We start from the raw sequence: 10,374 nt of genomic DNA on the forward strand, positions 1-10,374 counted from the left end.
TGTGCGATGATCAGGATGAAGTGTCTTGGCAATCAAGAAGTATGTAGCTGATTCACAGTACACACGTGTGCGTGCTGATAAGGGCAAATTGAGGACTCTTTCCTACAGGCAATTACGTCAGGTTGAAAGAGCAGCGGCAAAAAAGCCTTGTCATAGCAGCAGACAAGTTTTTGAAGCTGCTTGTGCCTCCAACGTCCCCCGAACAACAAGATGCAGGGTCCTTCAGAGGTTTGCAGCTGTGCATACGCCATCCTGTCGACCTCCTCTATCCACTTCACACAAGCAGAAACGGCTCCAGTGGGCCAAACATTACATGAAGACTGATTTCAAAACTGTTTTGTTCACGGATGAGTTCCGTGCAGCGCTCGATGGTCCAGATGGATGGAGTGGAGGATGGCTGGTTGATGGACACCCCACGCAAACACGGCTACAGCGCCAACAAGGAGGAGGTGGAGTAATGTTTTGGGCTGGAATCATGGGGAGAGAGATTGTCGGCCCCTTTAGGATCCCTGAAGGCGCTAAAGATGAACTCCATAATGTATGTGGATTTTCTCAAACAGCACTTCCTGCCATGGTTCAAGAAGAAGAACCGTGTATTTCACAGCAAGATCATTTTTCTGCATGATAATGCACCATCTCATGCTGCACATAAAACATCTGCATCTCTGGCTGATATGGGCATAAAAGGGGACAAACTTATGGTGTGACCCCCATGCTCCCCTGACCTCTACCCCATTCAGAACCTTTGGAGCATCATTAAAAGGAGTGTCTATGATGGCGGGAGGCAGTTCACATCTAAGCAACAGCTCTGGGAGGGTATTCTGTCCTCATGCAAAACAATTGAAGCAGAAACCATCCAAAACCTGACAAATTCAATGGACGAGAGAGTTCAGAAGCTCCTTTCGAACAAGGGGTCCTATGTGAAAATGTAACATCACCTAGAATAAAGTTTTGAGTTGAAAACTGTTTGATTTCAGTTTCTAACAACCTGCTAATGCTTATAATTTCAAAAATGACCATTTTTTTGGTCTTTATTAAAATGAAAAGGTTGATCGAAAAGTTTGGGGGATCTAAGAGTGTGGCAACCCAGTAGTCATGATTACTTCAAATTCTGACAATATGAGGGTCATGCTGCAGGTAGTGCAGCAAGAAGGCACTTATGTGTCTTGCGCATCTCGGAGCCCCAAAATTATTTTCCGGGCTAGATGCAGCTAAAAATTATTTTTAATTTTAAATCTGGTGGAGCTTATTATAGATGGCCTAATAGGATCAGTGCTGCACACTGCTACAAAGCCCAAATTATTTTCCAGTCAAGATACAGATAAACATGATTAGTAATTTGAAAGCTTAAAACGTTTGGTAGGGTGATTTTAACCAATCATCAAGCTTTTACTCTCCCCAGGATGACACAGGGGTAGAAAAGTCATTTCGGATCCATGATTTGTTCATCTTTATGAACGTGAGTCTGTCTACATTATCAGTGGAGAGCCGCGTGCGCTTATCTGTCAGCACACCACCAGCAGCGCTGAACACACGTTCAGACAGAACGCTGGCTGCGGGGCATGACAAGATCTCCAAGGCGTAAGTGGCTAGCTCCGGCCATTTATCCAGATTGGAAGCCCAAAAAGAGCAAGGGTCCAGTGACACAGTCGTGGCTTCAATGTTTACTTGGAGATACTCCTGTACCATCGTCTCTAGGCGTTGACTATGTGTCAGACTTCTTGTCTCCTGTGGCCTTGCAAAGGATGGGCTAAAAAAGTGGTGAAATGATTCCGCAAAATTGATGTTACCAGCAGATACTGTGGTTCTGTTACGGTTTGAGTGCTGAACACTTGACGGTCCCACGGTTGGCAAGTTGGAACTGTGAGATTCACTACGTGCACCACTGGTATTTTGTGGAAAAGCACATGTAAGATTCTGCAACAGTCTCTGCTGATACTCCTGCATGCGTGCATCCCTTTCTATGGCAGGAATAATTTCTGCAAATTTACTTTTGTACCGGGGATCTAACAGTGTGGCAACCCAGTAGTCAGGATTATTTCTAATTCTCACAATTCGAGGGTCATGTTGCAGGTAGTGCAGCAAGAAGGCACTCATGTGTGTTGCGCATCCAGGAGCACCAAGTCCCTGTTGTGTTGGTGGCGAGGTAACAATCATGCTTCCTTCCTCTGTCCTCTCCCCCCAACCTCGCACAACAGAAATGTGATCAAGGTCTCCCTCATCTGATGAGTCTTCCATCAGTTCGTCCTCCACTTCTTCCTGGGCTCCTGCACCTTCCTCACTAGTTTGGCTGCTACCATGCGCCCTGGTAAAACCATCTCCCCCACCCTCACATGCCTGCCGCCTTGGTGCTGCCGACCTTCTGGACCTTGCAGATGTTAGCCCTTCCGCATACAACTCCTCCTCCTCTACTTCCTCCACCTCCTCTTGTGCCACCACCTGACTCCGAATTCTGTTTAACATGTGCTCCAGCATGTAAATCACCGGAATAGTCATGCTGATAATGGCATCGTCAGCACTAAACATCTTCGTCGCCATTTCAAAACTGTGCAGAAGGGTGCATAGGTCCCTGATCTGAGACCACTCCTCCAGCGTGATTTGCCCCACCTCTGAATCTCGTTGGCCCAGGCTATACGTCAGAACGTATTGCACCAGGGCTTGTCGGTGCTGCCACAGTCGCTGCAACATGTGCAGAGTTGAATTCCACCGGGTAGGCACATCGCATTTTAGCCGGTGAAGTGGCAGGCCCAACGACTTCTGTAGAGATGTAAGTCGCTGAGCTGCGGGATGCGAACGGCGGAAGTGAGCACACAGCGACCGTGCCCTCTGCAGAAGGCCATCTAGTCTGGGATAGTGGGCTAAAAATTGCTGGACAACCAGGTTCAACACGTGAGCCATACAAGGCATGTGTGTGACATTGCCCCGGCGAAGGGCCGCACCCAGGTTTGCAGCATTGTCGCACACGGCCTTCCCTGGTTTCAGGTCCAGTGGAGACAACCATTCATGAAATTGGTTCTCCAGAGCTGACCACAACTCCTCAGCTGTGTGACTCACATTTCCCAGACATTTCAATGTAAAAACCGCCTGATGACGTTGAGCCCTACTGCCAGCATAGTAAGGAGGTGTGCAGGATCCCTTCTGCGCAGTTAGAAAGCTTGTGGCATGACCAGACAGGCTTTGGGTGCAGGTGGAAGACCGAGAGGAGGTTGAGGAGGCAGAAGCAGTGGAGGAACTTTGACATAAAGAGGATTGACGCACAACTCGTGGGGACGGCAAGACTTGGACAGCAGCCCCTTGTCCTGCTGTCACCATAGTTACCCAGTGCCCAGTCAGCGACATGTAACGCCCCTGTCCATGCCTACTCGTCCAAGTGTCTGTGGTGAAATGCACCCTGTCACACACAGAGTTTCTCCAAGAAGCGGTGATGTTGTGTGCGACATGCTGGTGGAGCGCAGGCACACCTTTCTTTGAGAAGTAGTGCCGACTGGGCATCTGGTACTGGGGCACTGCGACGGACATAAGGTCTCGAAAATCCTCTGTGTCCACCAGGCGGAAAGGCAGCATTTCTGTAGCCAAGAGCTTGCAGATGGTGAAATTCAACCTCTTAGCTTTCTCATGGCTAGGAGGAAATGGTCTTTTACTTGTCCACATCTGAGGGACCGAGGGCTGGCTATTGTGCTTAGACGGGGTTGATAAGGGTGTCCCCGGCAAACTGCCGGTCTGTGAGGAAGATGCAGGCGGACATGTTAGGTTGCCTTCATCCAAAGGTGGTGCTATCGATGTCGGACAGCGCTCAACACCAGCTGGTGTTACCACCTCCAAAGAAAATGATGACCTGCCAATCACGCTGGCTGTTGCGGGTAAAGAGGTGGCAGGTCTGCGCCCCAAAACAGGTGTGACTGCTGTCCCCCCAGTCACAGAGGATGAAGAGGCCGCGGATGCACAAGATATGGCAGACGGTGGTTGGCCCGGCCGGCTAGGCCGCATTGTAGCACACTGAGCTTCCCACTGCAACTTATGCTTCATGTCCATGTGCCGGTTCATGCATGAAGTACTCAAACTATGTATTTTTTGGCCTCTACTTAGCTTTTGCTGACAAATGTTACAGATAACACGAGTTGGGTCATCTTTATCGATTTGAAAAAATGCCCAGGCTATGCAAGGCTTAGCACCCATGCGACCTGAAGAGCCACCACGACTTGTGGTGAGAGGCAGAGTTGTGTTTGAGGATGCAGTTGTTGACGTGCTTCCAGTACTACGTCTCTGTCCAGGAAGGCGCAACCTGACCTCGTCGTCACTAGCATCTTCCTCCACCTCCTCTGCTGACCTCATCTCTTGGCTGACTGTGGGTTGACAGTAAGTGGGATCTCCGACCTCATCATCATCACCCTGTGCGTTATCACACCCGTCGTCCTCAGAGACAACCTGTTCCTGCCCTGACAAAAAACTAAAGTTGTCGCTCCAATCAGGTATTTGAGTCTTATCATCGTCTTCCTCATTGTCTCCACCAACAGGAGTTACAGTTTGGGAATGAGGGTCTACATTATGGTCAGAACCTTCTGCGTCTGGTCCTGGATCCGACTCATAAAGATTCTGGGCATCAGTGCAGATCATTTCCTCGTCTGGATTCACAGAAGCGCTGGAGTCGACCTCTGATTCCCAGGCTATAGTATGAGTAAACAGCTCTGCAGACTCAACCATCTGTTCTACCTCATACTCAGACGGGCAGCTGGAGATTTGGGAGCTGTGAGGAAGCAAGTGCGATTTGGGTGACACCTTTGAGGACTGGAGTATTTGTGATGTTGAAGTTGATGTGGAGGAGAGCCCACTTAAAGGAGCACTTGATATCCGTTGAAGCACCTGCTGTTTTTGTGCCTCATCTGGAATTTGTAGCGATTGGCGTGGCCGTAAGAAAGGGATCTTATCACATTGTCCGCTAAAAGAAGTAGACATTTTAGTTTGGCTGGAAGATGGTCTTTCTTCTGCAGATGTTACTGTTGCTTTAACACCTACCCCACGGACACAACCTTTTTTCCCCTTCCCAACACGCCTATTCCCCTTTCCACCAGCAGCAGGCCTTTTTCCACTCATTTTGGTGGTTAACTAATTCACAACTCTGGAGTTGTTTGCACAAAAAAACAATGGATGGTAACCGAGCAGAGCTGAGTGGCCAAACTGTGGTATTAGGCCAAAACTATTGGCTGGGTTAGATGCAGAAAAAAATTATTTTGAATTTGCAACCTGATGGAGGTCAGTATAGATGGACTAATAGAGAAAGTCCGACACACTACTAGAAGGCCAAATATTTTTTCAGAGCTAGATGCAGAAAAAAATTATATTCAGTTTGCAACCTGATGGAGGTCAGTATAGATGGACTAATAGAGAAAGTCCGACACACTACTAGAAAGCCAAATATTTTTTCAGAGGTAGATGCAGAAAAAAATATATTCAGTTTGCAACCTGATGGAGGTCAGTATAGATGGATTAATAGAACAAGACCCACACACAGCTAGAAGCCCAATATTTTTTCAGAGGTAGATGCAGAAAAAACTATATTCAGTTTGCAACCTGATGGAGGTCAGTATAGATGGATTAATAGAACAAGACCCACACACAGCTAGAAGCCCAATATTTTTTCAGAGGTAGATGCAGAAAAAACTATATTCAGTTTGCAACCTGATGGAGGTCAGTATAGATGGACTAATAGAACAAGTCCCACACACTGCTAGAAGCCCAAATATTTTTTCAGAGGTACTGTAGATGCAGATAAAAATTAGTTTTAATTTGCAACCTGATGGAGGTCAGTATAGATGGACTAATAGAGAAAGTCCGACACACTACTAGAAGGCCAAATATTTTTTCAGAGGTAGATGCAGAAAAAAATATATTCAGTTTGCAACCTGATGGAGGTCAGTATAGATGGACTACTACAACAAGTCCCGCACACAGCTAGAAGCCCAAATATTTTTTCAGAGGTACTGTAGATGCAGATAAAAATTATTTTTAATTTGCAACCTGATGGAGGTCAGTATAGATGGACTAATAGAGAAAGTCCGACACACTACTAGAAGGCCAAATATTTTTTCAGAGGTAGATGCAGAAAAAAATATATTCAGTTTGCAACCTGATGGAGGTCAGTATAGATGGATTAATACAACAAGTCCCACACACAGCTAGAAGCCCAAATATTTTTTCAGAGGTACTGTAGATGCAGATAAAAATTAGTTTTAATTTGCAACCTGATGGAGGTCAGTATAGATGGACTAATAGAGAAAGTCCGACACACTACTAGAAGGCCAAATATTTTTTCAGAGCTAGATGCAGAAAAAAATTATATTCAGTTTGCAACCTGATGGAGGTCAGTATAGATAGATTAATAGAACAAGACCCACACACAGCTAGAAGCCCAATATTTTTTCAGAGGTAGATGCAGAAAAAAATATATTCAGTTTGCAACCTGATGGAGGTCAGTATAGATGGACTAATAGAACAAGTCCCACACACTGCTAGAAGCCCAAATATTTTTTCAGAGGTACTGTAGATGCAGATAAAAATTAGTTTTAATTTGCAACCTGATGGAGGTCAGTATAGATGGACTAATAGAATGATGCTATGCCCAAAAGATTTTAGTTCAGTAGGTGCAGTAAAAAAATTGGTATTCTACACACAGGTGGTATATCTTGCAACACAGATAGGCTACTCCACTGACTAACACACTCTGCAATAGGCCAAAAAGGATTAGCTTTGCTAGATTTAGCCAAATGCTGTGAAAAAAACTTGCACAGCACTGGCACAGACCTGCCTGGCAAAAACTGATAGGAACTCATGTAACCTAGTCCTGAAAAGGACTCCAATTACAATTAGTCTTTACTCCCACAACCTATCTATTTAAGAGCACAGACCTCCCTGATAAAAGTCGTAGGAAATGCTGTAACCTAGTCCTTAAAAGGACTGCAATCACAACTATTCCCTACTCCCAAGCTATCTGTATATTTGTGCGAAAATTGGCTTGAAATTAACAAGGTATAGCGCACACAGCAACAGCGGTGCCGTCTAATACGCAGCTGCAGCAGTGAGAAAATGGTGGCGACGGGGAAAATGGCTTGGTCTTATAGGGCAAGGACATGTGACATACACTGCCAATGACACATGCCCTTGCTTGTGTGAAAAAAAGCACTTCGCTCCGTGTGTGCGCTGCTAATAGGCTGACAGATTGCACCTCCCCACTGTAAATGCGGGAAAGAGAAAAAAAAATGGAGATCTTCATTGTTCCTGCAGAGATCCATCCCCTGCCCCTCCCCCCACCCCGCTGTACACTCAAACTGCGTATTAACATTAATTTTCATCATTACTGAGAAAAAATCCAGTTATGATTTTGGTGCACGAACAGTTATCGAACATAACCTCGAACAGCCGAATTTTTCTCAAATTGTTCGTGTTCGCCGAACGGCTCGAACACCGCCCAAAACAGCTCGAATTTGAGATTGGCGAACAGTTCGAGTAGAACAACGCTCATCTCTAAATACAGTACCTGTTTAGCAGTGACAGATAAAGTGATTCACAAAAGTGAAAATCAGTGACCGATAACAGCAACAGGAATAATAGCCATAACACTCCCATAGCCACCATATCCATGACAAGTGCCCCATAATAGTTATGACAGTGCCCACATAATGGTGACAGCTATACTACCCCAATGAGTGACAGTGTCAAGCCTCAAAAAAGAGAAAAAACTGTAGCTTTCCTATATCAATGTCAGCCACAGGGACCTGAGCAGCACTATTATTTCACTCACAGAGCCTAAGGACTTTGCCAATCACGGCTCCCCAGTAATTGTGCCTTCCGCAGAATACCTAAACCTCAGAATTTATACTGAAATCTAGTGAAATTCATAAATAGTATTGTGGAAACACTACTACAAAGCTCTGCCTTCTAAACAGCATTTAAGGATTAATGATTAATGTAGGTACACTTGTACACAGTTTTTGAAGGAAGTCGGCAGGGAAATTTCTCCAAAAATCGTGGACAAATAACCACAGATCTTTTGTGGATGTAGACACTTATGCAAATCCTTCTGTCCCTGCTTGTGATCCCAGGCAGACTCGATTATGCTGAGATCACAGCTCTGTGGTGGCCATACCACCATTTCTAGGACTACTTTTTCTTCTTTAAGCTGAAGATCGTTTTTTATCATGACATTGGCTTTATGATTGGTGCCAATATCCTGCTGCAAAATGAAGTGAATCGGACGTCTCCCTAATGGGATTGCATGATGGATAAATATCTGCCTGTATTTCTGAGCATTGAGGACAAATATTGGTTAATCCTGACCAAATCCCCAACTCCATTTGTTGAAATGCAGCCTCATAATTTCAAAGAACCACCATGACGCTTTACTCTTGCCTGCAAACAATCAATATTATATCTCTCTCCAGTCATTTTGAAAACAACATGGCTTCTGTTACAGCCAAATAAAACTAATTTTGACTCATCAATCCCTGAACCCCAGTTCTTTTTTTTTGTGCATAGTTGAATAACTTGGCCTTGTTTCCAACTTGAATGTAAGGTTTTGGCTGCAATTCTTCCATGATAATCACTTCTGGCCAGACTTTTCCTAACTGTAGATGGGTTTAGCTTAGTCACACTGTTTGCTGCTATTTCTGAGCTGATGGAACTGCTGGACATCTTACGATTTTGAAAGGAAAGAAGCACAATGTGACTTTCACCTGCTGCACTGTTTCCTTTATTGATCACTGCATCTGCAATCCTCAACATTGCCCATTGCTTGGTGTCCTCAATACAGAGAAATACAGGCAGATACTTCTACATCATGCAATGCCATCAGGGTGGCGTCTGATTTACTCCAAATTTATTCTACATCAAGACAATGATCCCAAACATAAAGCCAATTTCATTAAGACCCAACATAAAGAACAAGGAGTCTTGAAAGTGATTATATCCCACAGAGCCCTTATATACACTTCATCAAATCTGTCTGGGACTACAAGAAGAGACAGAAGGATTTGCAGAAGTCTACATCAACTCACGGAAAAGGACGTACAATTCAAAAAACATCACAGAAAAAAAGCAGCCATATTTATCCCTACCAGGACACAATACCAATGCACTACATGAAGCAACAAGCCCCAAGATAAAGGTGGAGGCTGCACAGGTGCAAAATACTGATGAAGCAAACATAAATTCACCTACCATTCATGCATTATAAATGCAAATGAATAAGGTTTGTATACACATTTACATGCCTTATCTTTGTGCATTGATAATAATAGGCAATCACCCCATCCATGAATTAGTAGGTGTATGAGTGGTTGTTTTGTCAGTATTTTGTACCTGTGTTACCTCAGCCTTTATCATGGGGGCTGCTGCATCATATAGTCCATTAGTATTATGACCTGATGTTGGTAAATATGGCTGCTTTTATGTAAGTCTATATCCACAGAAATTCTGTGGTTAGCTCTCCATGATGTTTGGAACAACTTCCCTGTGAATTTCCTTCCAAAACTGAGCAAGTGTACCTAGAAGAATTGATGTTTTGATGCAGTTTTGAAGTCAAAATGTGGTGACACTACGTATTGATTTGAGTTAGATTTCTCGTTTGTTCACTCACTTTGCATTTTTTTTAATTAATACAAAATAAATTAACACTTTTATTTTAGAAAGCATTCATTCTTGTAGCATTAAGTACAATTTTTGCACAGTACTGTATATGTAATTCTTCATATGCCTAGCTGTAACTGAATATATATGTTCATATCTAGGGCTATATAGCTAGTGTTCTGGTGGTTTATTTTTCTTCCCAGATTCAAATGACTCATTCTTTTAGAAAGTAGAACTCGATGTGCATGTCATCTTCAAATTCCCTTTCTGCTCAGCACTGATCATATAAATATGATCTGATCAATTATATTATCATTGTGACCATATCCTTTAAGTAGGTTAGCTGGGTCAACTTAGATAGCATCTATTGTGAATGGTGGATCATGTATTATCAGCTGTGCATATCATTGTAATCCTGTATTTAAAAAAAACACAGTGGCCAATAGGAAAATTGTAAGATTACTAATTTTGTTTTTTAATACAGATGTAAAAAAAATGCTAACATTTTTTTTAATATATGTAATACAAAAACCTAATTTTAACAATAGATAATTTTGTGATTATAGCTTCCCTTTAAAAAGGAACCACATCAGTCATTGGAGTTTCAATGACTTTCAACCCAGTGCTGCTGGGTCCTTTTGTGTACGAGTTATAGGAAGAATTTTTATTAGGAAAGATTTTTTTCTTGATTAAAAATAATCTTTTCATTCAACTAATATATGTACAGAAGTGAGCTTTTTAACAATTCAATGGAGC

Source organism: Phyllobates terribilis, unplaced genomic scaffold, assembly GCF_046119375.1.
Source record: "Phyllobates terribilis strain yellow unplaced genomic scaffold, ASM4611937v1 Scaffold_4__5_contigs__length_816908805, whole genome shotgun sequence".
Taxonomy (NCBI): domain Eukaryota; kingdom Metazoa; phylum Chordata; class Amphibia; order Anura; family Dendrobatidae; genus Phyllobates; species Phyllobates terribilis.